The 13,500-nt window shown below is 44.4% G+C and overlaps 1 long non-coding RNA gene across 1 annotated transcript in view; it reads right to left on the bottom strand.

Annotated features, from left to right (window-relative positions):
* LOC129393173 (uncharacterized) overlaps window positions 1-12,214 on the bottom strand; it is a 52,398-nt gene extending 40,184 nt beyond the window's left edge. Inside the window, exon 1 of the long non-coding RNA XR_008619865.2 lies at window positions 11,948-12,214. This is a non-coding gene — a long non-coding RNA (uncharacterized LOC129393173). The remainder of the gene's footprint in view (window positions 1-11,947) is intronic.
* Between the last annotated feature and the right edge of the window lie 1,286 nt (window positions 12,215-13,500).

Raw genomic sequence — 13,500 nt, 5'->3', positions numbered from 1 at the left:
GTTTAATCTCTACACGATGCCGGTGAAGTGGACATTATTGAGACAGCCCCCAGCACACACACAGACACCTGTGAGACACAAAAGCCAGGAGAGGGAGTCACTGACTCCCTCCATGAGCAGCTGACAGCCCCTCAGCGATAGTTCAGGGGACTTAGACCCAGTTCATCTTAGGTCCAAACCCTATGTTTTATCTCACTCGGCTGTGCTGTCGAGAAAAGCTGATTGAGAAGCAACTGTCTTAGCCTCAATTCCCTGTCCTGTCACTTTTTAAAATAATATAGGAACTAACCTTAGAAAATGTTTTATCAATGAGCAAATTAAGGACTGGCACCGCGGCCCCCCTAGGGAAGATAAGATGCAGAGTCGACCTCGGTCCAGGCATCTGCAAAGACTGTGTGGCCCCCGGGACCACCCTCCTCAAATCTGGGTCCCCAGCAGCGCAGGCCTGTCTTGCTCAATTCTAGAATCGTCCTTCTTCCGACTTAGCATGCATCTGTTCCTGTGTTTCTACTGCCCTTGTTAAAATACATGCAGCTGGCCGGGCGCGGTGGCTCACGCCTGTAATCCCAGCACTTTGGGAGGCCGAGGCGGGCGGATCACGAGGTCAGGAGATCGAGACCATCCTGGCTAACACGGTGAAACCCCGTCTCTACTAAAAATACAAAAAATTAGCCGGGCGTGATAGCGGGCGCCTGTAGTCCCAGCTACTCGGGAGGCTGAGGCAGGAGAATGGCGTGAACCCGGGAGGCGGAGCTTGCAGTGAGCCGAGATCGCGCCACTGCACTCCAGCCTGGGCGACAGAGCGAGACTCCGTCTCAAAAAAAAAAAAAAAAAAAAATACATGCAGCTTTGTTACGTGCATAATTCTTTCCATTTTCTAAGCTGGGAAGATCTCTGATAAGCATTCCTTTTAATTATTCATTAACATTTTCTGCCTTTGCTTATCAAAAAGTGGTGGTAAGCTTAAGAATTCTGATTTTTTTTTTTTTTACTGAAGCAGATCAGTGGCCCTGACTTTCCAACCTCTTCCTGCATTTTAGCTGCCTGTGAAGTCCAGTGACTGGGGCTCTCAAGGGACCTACTCCCGACCCCGGAGTCACACTGGAGATGAATCTGGGACCTGGCACAGCTTCCCAAACTTCGCATCTATGAAGAGATTTTGGTTGGGCATGGCAGCTCACACCTGTAATCGCAGTGAGACCCCATCCCAGTCATAAAATCAAACAAAAACAGAGGTTCTATAGCTATGTTGGCAAAAGTCTCCATGTTCTGATGGCCAAATAAATTAACGTGGGGCCAATTTGATTTTTATGAAGTAACAAGATCCTTTTAGAAAAGGAATAATTGAGGAGGGGGAGGGGGGAAAAGAAAAAAAAACAGAAAAGGAAGAATTTTTAACCCAAATTAGGTTGATTTGAGCTGACATGTTAACTGGCTCATTTTGCTATAATACATTATTTGTGTAGGACGGGCATTTTCACTACACAGCTCTGTGTGCAAAGAAGGAATTTTGGTAAACAGAGACCGTTTCTGATCAGTGCCTAAGTCTATCCTTTATCCAGAGAGCAATGTAGGTCTACCCTCTTCCTTACAAAATTAATCTGTATAATAAGTCTTGTTCTTAACCACATTGCCGCACATTACATCTCCACCGGAGCTGGTGTTTGTACCAAGACACAGTACACACCCACTTCAGTGACAGAATCTCAGGTCTGCTCTGAAGGCCTTCTCATGCAGACTGACAGACACGTCATGTGCTGTTTCCCTAGTGACCAAAGTAAGGGTTTGTATTTTTTATTTTTATCTCCAGGACTGTCTGCTAGTAATGTAGTTGCTCCAATGACAGGCACTACCTAAAATGATAACCACATGGCAGAACACCTCATTCAGGATGGCCTAGTCATGAACGTACGGGTTTTGTGGCTGAATTTTTCTCACTTATTAGATATATATAACGTTCTTTCTTATATATGTTGAAAGAGTACCCTGTTATCTTGACAAGAGCTCTATAAAGCAAGAAGTTAGAAGAGAGAGGGGAGGCTGGGCACAGTGGCTCACACCTGTAATCCCAGCACTTTGGGAGGCCGAGGTGGGTGGATCACTTGAGGTCAGGAGTTCGAGACCAGCCTGGCCAACATGGTGAAACCCCATGTCTACTAAAATTACAAAAAGTAACCAGATGTGGTAGCTCACATCTGTAATGCCAGCTACTCAGGAAGCTGAGGCACCAGAATCACTTGAACTCAGGAGGCGGAGATTGCAGTGAGCTGAGATCGTGCCACTGCATGCCAGCCTAAGCAACAGAGTGAAACTCCATCTTAAAAAAAAAAAAAGAGGGGAAACCATGGCCGAGAATGAAATGATGCTGCCTGGGGCTGCTTTTTACCAGAGTTTTCTCACTGTCAACTTAGGAATTAACTTCCAGATTTCAGGAAATAAACAGAGGCCAAAATTAAAACAGACTAAGACCTGTTAGGGAAGGAGGGAGACGCTGGAAAGGTGTGGAGCTGGAGCCTCTTGTGTCTGCGGAGAAGTGGATGAAGCCACCTGACTGCAGCTTCCGGGAAGAAGCTGAACGCCAGGCAGGCATGGAGAGATGAGTGTGGGAGTCAGACAGACGGACCCAGCCACCCACCTTGCAGGAGTTAAACAATGACTGGGGCTCAGAGAACAAAGCCCAAACCTGGTGCTCAGACGACGAGAACGAAGCCCAAACCCGGTGCTTTGACATGGGTCTCTCTGCCCTCCCACCAGCTCCTGCCTCTCAGGCCTGTCTCTCCCTACGCACAGGACGAGGCCGTTCTCTGAAGCTTTCTTATCTACCTAGATACCAGACCCCCAAAGGGGAACACAATTGCCTTCAGTCCTTTCCCAGAAATTTAATTAACCAGAGAAGATTAACTCTCATGCGACAGAGGAAGAGACTGAAAATTAAGCACCACACCTGGAGCTCAGCTCAACTTTCTTCCAAACCATTGTTCATCATCTGGTCCCATTCAGTCTCCAAAGAGAATCCTCCAGTGTCTGAGCACTGGGTCCAGCCATTCCTTCTAAAAACTGCTTACGACCCCTCAAAAATTATCACAGTTTCCCCCATCTTCTCTTCCCCTATACTGTATCCCAAGAGTATAGAAGAGTGTAGACCTGGCTGGATTATTGGGTAATCATTCTCCTGGGATTCCTCTGTGCTTAGGCACATTAAGTAAACTTGAATGCTCTTCCTCCTGTTAATCTGCCTATTGTTAGTTCATTTTCAGTGAACCTTTAGAGCTCAGAGGGGGAGCTTCCCCTTGGCTCCTGGAAAACCCTCAGGTCTTTTTCCCCATTTATGGATAGGAACAAAAATAGTCCCCTCTCTTAGAGCCTGGCTGCAAACATTAAATGGGTCATTGTGTGTAGAGCGCACTGTATGCTTCTCTGCACGGAGAAAGTGCTGAGTAAAGTTCTGGGTCTCCCCACAGCCCCCTCTACTGCCTCCCTTCACCTTAAGCAGCACAGCTGGTGGGTGCTGTGCTTCCGGTATTCCAGAAGAAACTCTCTCCAATGAATCAACAGAAACGAATGTCTCTTTTGGACGTAGAGACATATTAAGAATTTAAAAACACACATCTTTGCCTGCCTTCCTGAAGGAAGATTGTAGACTCAAGATCTGAGACAGGACAAGGGAGGAGTCAAGGGTAGGAGGGTTTCATGAAGCGGTGCTAAATACCGAGGGACAAGGTATATATGAAATAGGACTAAAAATAGTCTATAAAGCCAACGTCACAGGAAAGAGAAAACCAGTGAGTGAGAGCGTTGATTGTGCATTGCTAAATTTACAGGAACAAATGGTGCATGAGCGATTATCTGCGCTGGAACGTGGAAATGACGTCTCCAGGGAGAAGGAATGTATGGGGATTGAGGTCATCTAAGAAGGGCTTCCCTTAGCCGGGCGGGGTGGCGGCACCTGTAGTCCCAGCTACTCAGGAGGCTGAGGCAGGAGAATGGCGTGAACCTGGGAGCTTGCAGTGAGCCGAGATCGCGCCACTGCATTCCAGCCTGGGCGACAGAGCCAGACTCCTTCTCAATAATAAAAATAAAAATAAAAAATAAAAAATGAAATAAAAGAAAAGAAAAGAAGGGCTTCCCTTGGCGTAGCTGTAGCTTCCAGGCGGGAGCCAGCTGGATAGGGTTTGTCCATGTTTTGCTGTCCCGCCGCGTTAAGATTGCGGGACCCACCTGTGAAGGAGAAGAACTGAGACCAGAAAACGATACCATGGGATGGAGGAGCTGGGTTAGGACGCAAAAAGAAGGTCGACGCCGGCTCCAGAAGGGACCTAACCTGGAGAAAACCGGAGAGCTGGCGCTGAAGGGTCGGGAGAGGCCTGCTGGGCCGCGCTGGAGAGGGAGACCTGCTGGCTTCCCGTTGAACTCGGTGACACTCTCACACAGACTGTTCATTCTCCCGACTAGCCCGGTTTCCCAAGAAAGAGCAGGCAAGAGGGAAGTTCAGGGCTGCGTGCTAAACTCTCTCTTACGTCATGAAGAACTCAAATACGTGGGAAGAGGGACATCATACCCCATACAGAAGTGCAAAAATATTCATTCGATATAGAATGATTTTAGTATTTATCAAAATGAAAATGCATCTTTTTTTTTTTGCAAGTACCAGCTATAGCTCCATTTTTTATGTTTTGAAAATGAGAACCCTCCAGGGGTTAGGCCTCTGATGGGACCCGCCCCTCTGTGTGGTGTAGGGCATGGGGGGCTTCTGTTACCCATGGCTTCTTCCACAACTTCTGACCCAGGGGTGCTGCGTCGGTTCCTGACGGTCGTGCTGTGTGCTGTCATTATTCTCATCTGTGCCCTTCAGTGCCCTCTCCAGCCACGATGCCCATTTCCCAGCCCTGGCGACGCCAACCGTGCTCTGCAATTGTAGGTGTCATTCAGCTCCATCCACACCGGGGGGATCGCAGTTTCCATAGCAACTAATGTATTTCAACCAGGGGGAAATGGAAGATTCTCAACTATAAATAGAGTGAAAATTGAAGAAAATGAGGAGCAAAAACCAGACGCAGGTGACGGGCTATGCCTGTGGGAGAGAGAGGATTCGTATTTAGCACAAGGGCCACTGCTCAGGGCAGCACGCGGCCTTGTCCTGGTGCGGTTGTCAAATCCAGGTCAGCCTCATGCAGTCCTATTCCCGTTCATCGAGTACATGCAAGTGCTCAGCTGCATCCAGAGAACAGCCTTCTCTCCAGATATACAGATATATTATTTTTCACTAGATTAAGACAATAATTACAAAAGACTGCCACACTTTAATAATGGTATATGCAAATTACCAGGGATAATACAACTTAGGACTGAAATAAATGTCCTGCTAAATGACCCATTGTTGGTTAAGAAAAAGACAAAAAAGGAACACGAAGGGCTCTATGATTAGTAGGCGGCAGGCTGCCGTGGGTGTCCCATAGGGTGTGACCTGAAGCAAAGTTGCTTAAGCACATGAAACTGACCTCACAGCAGAGCAAGCAGAAACAGCCCAGCATCTAAATGACTCACTGGGGCAGCCGCAGCACCGTTTTCTTTACAACTGCCTTTATGCATACTGTCTGCCCTGGAGGGGGGAATAACTGCAATTCACATCATCGATTATTCAGACAAATCACAGAATCACAGATTTCGTGGAGGCCTTGAATGATCACCTAGTTCTCTCTCCCGCTCCAGGCAGAATTGTATTGGAATCTCCAAGACAGACTGGTTTCTGTCATCATCAATTATCTCTCCTAACAAACACTTCCAAAGATTCCGCACCCTCCTAGTTCCTCAGAAGCTGTTTAGTACGCTCTCGCTTTTAAGGATTTTAATCCAGATACCTGTTGTGTGTTAAACATAATCCCAGCCTCCTCAGTGAATTATTTACCAAAATCTTGTGGTCACCTTTTCTATTATGTTTTAACTCAGCTCTTGTTATTTTATTCTCAGAAATATGGATAGTAGGTGTTCATTGTTTTTTGCCTATCACTTCACATATTTGCAACTATTACTGAATCTCCCAGGGTTCACAGAAACATGATTTTATGACAAATAAAAATATTCACAACGGGAAGTTAACTGAAAAATATAAGCTCATATTTCTGGGGAAAACAGCAATAAAGGAGAAAACAATGCAGTTAAATAATTATATCCTGGCATAGAAAGAGAAGACTGGAAGTTTTACACTCAAACATGAAGAGTTGCTATCTCTGAATGCTTGAAGGAAGGGTTCAGGGTATTCTATTGGTCTTTTCCAATGTTTTAAAAACTGTCAACATACTTTGGAATAATAGCATCATTGTCATAATACTAAAAAGTAGCTTAATAAAACAGAATAGAGAGACTTATTGAGGTCAAAGACTGGGCGAGCATCAGAGCCTGGGTTCAAATGCAGGTGGTCTGATCCCAAATCATGGGGTACCTGGCCTAGTGAGTCCTGTCAGGCCCACATGCTCCAGCCCAGGGAGCCAGGAGAGTGGCTTAACTTCTCTCCCTGAACAAGGGAGGCTTTCCAGTGAGCCTTTCTCCATTGTCAGACTCCCCACTGGAATAAAAATGTGCAGCCTAAATGACCACAGAGCTCAACAGAGGTTAATATACGAAGATCTCATTTTAGCCAACCAGATCACATCTGGCCATCTGTAGGGCTCTGGTTAAGGTTGTATTTGAAGAGGGAGAGGATGGGTAATCATGGCTACAGCTTTACTAGAAACTGATTTTTCTTTTTTCAAATTGTAATCGTTTTATTTTTTCTTTTTTAACAAATTGCCACTTGCAATGCAAATATAAGGCAAATACAAGAAATCCCCACTTAATACTGGCTAAATGCTAGGCAGACTATTTGATTTAAATTAATCCATCATGTGAATCTCACATGATTTTCCACCAAAGGGATATGCCTAAATTCAGTCTCTTACACATTCCTTGTTTTTTGTTTGGTTGGTTGGTTTGGAACTTTTATTTTATTTTTCCCTCTTTTGCACTCCAAGCCACATTTTTATTCTGACAAATGGGTAGATCCATCATTCAGTGCTAGATAAGAAAGCAAATGTGATGACCAGGAAGACGGGTGTTGACAGCGGGAACACCAGCTCCAGAAACAACCAGGGCATAGACACAAGGGACTGTTCTTATTTATCGTTTGCTAATTGTTTATATTGATACATAAGAGATGCGCATATTTTCAGGGCACATACATTCATATCACATGGAAAGATCAAATCAGTGTAATTAATATCCAGCAGCCTAAATGTTTGTCTTTTATTTATGTTAGAAGCATTTAAATGATTACCTTCTAACAATTTTGAAATGTACAATAGATGATTGTAAACTATAGTCACCCTACTGATCTAGGGAGCACTAGGTGTTAGCCCTTCCTTAGCTGCATATATTTATGCCCATGAATCAACCTCTCTTCATGCTGCCCCTCACCATGGGCTCACTCTTCTTCATAGGAGAGCCATGAATTAGATATAGTCAGGGGTATGCAGGTGGGTGTTTAACAACCCCCTTCAAAGAAAGAGAGGGGAAGGGAGACAGAAGGGTGAGAGACGGACGGAAGCAAGGAAAGCAGGAAGGAAGGAAGGAAGGAAGGAAGGGAGGGAGCGGAGGGGAAGGGAGGGGAGGGGAAGGGGAAGGGCAAGAAGGAAGGAAGACAGCCTGCTTCATGGAATTTGTCCACTTGTATGGTGGGCTTTGGCATTTGTCCACCATTTGTCCACTATTGCCAGTTCCCCCTACCAAGGTGCCATCGCTGAACTCAAGGCGGGGAGGAGATACACGTAGTTGGCCCTCGTGAGTGTGAGCTGCCATCAACACATCACTGGACACAATTTCCTTTTTTTTTTCTCTTGCTGAGGATTTCCTGAATTTCAGCCTATCTTTACAAAAACAAACAGACAAAAAGCTGTGTATAATCTTAGAAAGCGCATTATTATAAGTCAAAGAATATCTAAATGAATTAAAAAACCCATGCTGTGTTCAAGGATTGGAAGGTTTAATGTGGGAAAGATGCCATTTCTCCCCAGATTGATCCCCTCAATTCTTATAAAAATCCCAGCACAAGGCTTGGTAGACAATGACGAGTTTATAGCAAAGTTTACATGGAAAGATGAAAAAATTGGAACAATTCAAATAATTTTGGGGAAAAAAAATGGAAGGACGCACTTTGCTTGACCTCAAGACTTATTCTGCAGTGGCCACAATCAAGACTATGATATGGGTGGAGGGACAGACACATGGCCCAAGGGAACAGAGCAGAAACCCCAGAAATAGAACAACACAAATATACCAAATGGATTTTTGTCAAAAGAGCAAAAGCAATTTAGTGGAGGGAGAATAGTTTTTCCAAAAATAAAAAGTGATAGCAGACATTGGGATGGCTTTCACCTCTTGGCTACTGTGAATGACACTGCCATGAACATGGGTATGCAAACACCTCTTCAAGGTCCTGCTTTCAGTTTTTTTTTTTTGGCATAAACAAAATGTGGTCCACATGTACAAGGAAATACTATTCAGCCCTAAAAATGAAATAAATTCTGACACATTATACAACATGGGTGAATCTTGAGGACATTACGCTAAATGAAATAAACCAGTCACAAAAGGAACAATATAACACGATTCTATTCCTATGAGGCATCTAGATTTGTTAAATTCATAGCAACAGAAAGTAGAAATGTGGTTACCAAAGAATGGGGGGATGGGAAATTGGGAATTATTGTTTAATGGGTACCAAGCTTCAGTTTGGAAAGATGAAAAAGTTCTGGAGGTGGATGGTGGTGCTGGTTGCACAACAATGTGAATGTAATTAATGCCCCTGAACTGTACAGTTAAAAATGCTTGACATGGTAAATTTTATAGTATGTGTCTTTTAACACAAATGTTTTAAATGGTGCTGGAGCTATTACATATATAAGATAAAAGCAAAAAACAACAACAACAACAAAAAACAAACCTTGGACTGAAACTTATACTGTAAAAACATTATTTAAAAATAGATTACAAATATAAATATAAAATAAAAACTGCAAAACTTTTAGAAGAAATAATAGAAGGCAATCTTCAGGAACTAAGTCCAGGCAAAGAGTTCAGAGACATGACGCCAAACACATGAACCAAAAGAAAAAAGAAGATAGTAGGCTTCATCAAAATGTAAAATTCTGTCCTCTAAAATTCCCTGTTAACAGGATGAAAAGACAAGCTACAGATTGGAAGATATCATTTGCAGACCTCATATCTGACAAAGACGTTGTATCTAGAATCTAAAAAGAACTCACAAATCTCAACATTAAAAAAACAAGCAACCCACTTAGGGAACATTTCGCTGAAACGGAGACACAGATGGTAAATAGCCCCATGGAAAGATGTCCAACAGCATAAGCCATTGGGGTGTGTGACTAAAAAGCACAATGCAGTAGCATGACACTCCTATCAGGACACGTAAAATAAAAGATGGTCATAACACCCAGTGCTTGTGAGGATGTGGAGAAATGAAATCACTCATGCATGGCTGCTGGGAATGAAAATGGCGCAGCTATTCTGGAAAACAGGTTGGCAGTTGCTTGCAACTCCAGGCATGTGCCTGCCATGTAACCCAGCAAGGGTATTCCAGGGCATTGATGCCAGAAAATTAAAACTAACCCACACAGAAAAGCTGTGCATGAATACTTAAGGCAGCTTTCTTTGTAACAGCAAAAAAAAACTGGAACAACATAAATTTCCTGCAGTGAGTGAAAGGTTCTACAAACCATGGTTCATCCACAGAGCAAACTGCTATTTTAGCAATAAAGAGGAACAGACTCGTGACCCACGCTGCAACCCAGATGGATCTCCAGGGCATCAGGCCTGGTGAAAAATGTCAACCTCAGAAGGTTCCATATTGTGTGATTCCATTTATAAACATTCTCAAAATGACAGTAGAGATGGAGAACAGATTCGTAGTTGCCCAGGGACAGGGACTGGGGCTTGGAAGGCAGACATGAAAGGACAGCTCGAGGGGTTTCTAGTGGGGCTGGAACAGGTGTGCATTTTGATTGTGATGGTGGTTATGGGAATCCAGCATGGGATAAGACTGCCAGACATTACACACACACACACACACGCAGTCGAATGCATGTAAAAACTGGTAAGCGCTGAATTAGGTCTGTGTGATCCAGCTAACATTTATGTACCAATATCCACATCCTGGCTTTGAGCTTGTACTTTGACCTTGAACTTTGACCTTGTGACAGAAGATGACATCATGGGGGAGGTGGGTGAAGGGGCTCTATGAATTATTTTTACAACTTCCTGTTACTCTGTAATTATTCCAAAATACACAGTATTTTTTCTTTTTAGTTTTAGTTGACATATAATAAGGATGCGTATTAATGGGTTACAGAGCAACATACAATGCATAACAATCAAACCAGGGTAATTAGCATATTTATCACCTAGAACATTTACCATTTCTTTGTGATAACATTCAAAATCTTCTTTTCTAGTTTCTCAGAAATATACATTATTGTTGACCATGTTCACCCTACAGTGTTATAGAACACTAGAACTTATTCCTCCCATGTAGCTACAGTTTCAAAATACAAAGTACATTTTTTAATCACATTAAAAAGCAGTAGATGCAAACAGCCAAATGAATGATAGTGACAGCATCTATCAAAGTTAATTGGACCGAAGATAATTATTCCTCTTCTTCCCCAACCCCTCTCATTTTGCAATCTTAAAGTTTTTTAATGATTAAAAATGTTAAGAAACAAATACGTTTATTTAAAACACATATATCAGGTCCAGGCAAGGTGGTTCATGCCTATAATGCCAGCACTTTGGGAGGTTGAGGCAGGAGTGTCTCTTGAGCCCAGGAGTTGAAGACCAACCTGGGTAACATAGGGAGACTCCATTTCTTAAAAAAAAAATTAAAAAATAAAAATAAATTAGGCGGGCGTGATGGCACATGCTCATAGTCCCAGTTACTCTGGAGGCTGAGGTGGCAGGATCCCTTGAGTCTGGGAGGTTGAAGCTGCAGTGAGCTGTGATTGCACCCTGCACTTCAGCCTGGGTGACAGAGTGAGAACCTGTCTCAGAAAAATTAAAATAAAAATTGATAAATAAATAAATGTGCGCGTGTGTGTAAATGTAGGGTTTGTAGAGCATGTGCAGGGGCCCCAAAGCCCACCTGCAGATTTAGCTGGATCCCAGGAGCAGGAGATGAGATGAGATTCTCCAGAGAGAAGCTGCTGAGGCACACACACACCTCCTTTCTATTTCCAGTTAGTTGTTCTTTCCAGCCCCTTCTTTGGCTCTTCTTGGAGGCGGTCTCAGGCTTACACCCTGGGGCCTGGCGCTGCCTTCTCAGCTGTAGGGCTGTCACAGCATCTCCCACCCTCCTTCCCTAGCCATATGACGACCCCTGGCAGCACGGCCCCATCCTGCTGGCAGCCCCGAGCTACAAAATCGAATGAATAATAACCTTCTGATTCAGAGCTGTGACTCTCTTGCAAGAAGCAAGTGGCACATTCTTCACTAAGTGTTAAAATATGGTCAGCACTACAGATATTTTTTGAGTGGAGACAGGTTGCAGAAAAGGCATTCAAATGACACCAAGAAACCCTCTTATGAAATGTATTCTGCAAGCCAACCCTCCCTTCCTGCTATGTTTGCATGTAGCTTTTAGATGAATAGTATTGTCATGATTGCCACCGCTACTCAAGTCACCTGCCGATAGCCAGGAGGATGTCCCACCTCAGTTAAGCTGCCCGGAGAGGCCAAGGGAACAGAAGCTCCTACTCCTATGGAGACACTCTAATTGTGGAAGCAAAAGGGGATATAGAGGCAATGTCTTAGGTCTCCATGTTTATCTTCCAAGCCGTGGCTTTCAGAAGCTATGCATGTCAAATCTTTCAATGGATAATGGAACAGATTTCCTCTGACCTACCGGGAAGATCCACCATGAGCAGCTCACACAGATTCTCCACCCAGCGCTTCCCTGCACAACGTGCAATGATATAATTACCTTCTGTGCCAGTCAGTCCTCAGAGATGCAGTTGGCACCAAGCACAGAGCGCCACTAGACAGCCACATGGCCCTCCCTCTCCCACTGGGATATTTTTATTCAGAAATTTCAGTGCCGGCTTCAGTTTTTGGCTGCTGGATTCCTGAATCTGTCTTGCGGGGCCTCCTGCCCGCGGTAAATCTTCGGAGCTGCCTTTGGATAAGGGAAAATGATTCATAATGGAACCAAAGAGATTCTTTTAATGAACTTGCCCCAGGGGGATACCAAGCTCTTTTTATGATCAAATTTAATGAATCATAATGAATTTCATCATATGAAAATGATGTGTCTACACCATAAAGGAGACGCAAAGCTCACTGGCCCAGACTCAAGTGGGAAGAACAACAGGGAAACTATTTGTAAGGAACGTAGAGGGGCACAAAGTAAAAGACTTTGAGTAGATTTTAAATATTACTAATGAGGTGTATAAATATAGCACACATGATCTCCAAAGTAATTTTCCACAAAGATGCTAATCATATGTACAAGTTACAGTAGCCTTCTATAAGGGCTCTTAAAGTCTTTTTTCTCAACTTTGTTTTTTAGAGTAAAGAATTTCTTCCCTTTAAGATGTGACGTTCTCACAAGGATACCCAGCACTGGATTCAGAGCCACCCTAATCCAGTGTGGCCTCATCTTAATTTAACTAATGGGATCGACAAAGACCCTGTTTCCAAACAAGGTCACACTCCGAGGTCCCAGGTGGGCGTGGATTTGGGAAGGACAGTGTAAAAAAATTACGAGTCTTTCAGATATTTGCCTGGATTCTCCTTTCTTGACTTTCCTCTTTTTTTTTTTTTTTTTTTTTTGAGACAGTCTTGCTCTGTCACCCAGGCTGGAGTGCAGTGGCGCGATCTTGGCTCACTACAAGCTCCGCCTCCTGGGTTCAAGCCATTCTCCTGCCTCAGCCTCAGGAGTAGGTGGAATTACAGGCGCGCGCCACCACGCCTGGCTAATTTTTTGTGTTTTTAGTAGAGATGGGGTTTCACCCTGTTGACCAGGCTGGTCTACGAATTCCTGACCTCAGGTGATCCGCCCGCCTCGGCCTCCCAAAGTGCTGGGATTACAGGCGTGAGCCACTGCACCTGGCCTCCTTTTTTTAATTCACAGGCAGCTCGCTCCTGCTCTTGCTCCCCTGGTTCCTGCGAAGAAATCATGCCCCGGCAGTGCCCGGCAGCGCCTCGAGGAGAGCCCCGAGACACTCAAAGGGCACAGAATCCCGACAAACACATCCGGGCACTGGTAGAAGCGGCTCACAGGGGCTCCCGGGAGGTCAGCGTGGCACCCCCTCCCAGCACCACTCTCTGCCGTCGCGCTGGCAGCCTGAGTTAGTGATGGTGGGCACGTTTACACCATGGAGACTGGCAAATGCTGCCACTCAGAACTTTCAAAAATGCTTCTGAGCCAGTGTATCAACTCAGCTCTGGACACATCCT

The sequence above is a fragment of the Pan paniscus genome, chromosome 8, assembly GCF_029289425.2.
Source record: "Pan paniscus chromosome 8, NHGRI_mPanPan1-v2.0_pri, whole genome shotgun sequence".
NCBI lineage: Eukaryota > Metazoa > Chordata > Mammalia > Primates > Hominidae > Pan > Pan paniscus.
The sequence above is the reverse complement of the archived record's forward strand: the minus strand, read 5'-3'. Positions and strand labels throughout refer to the sequence as shown.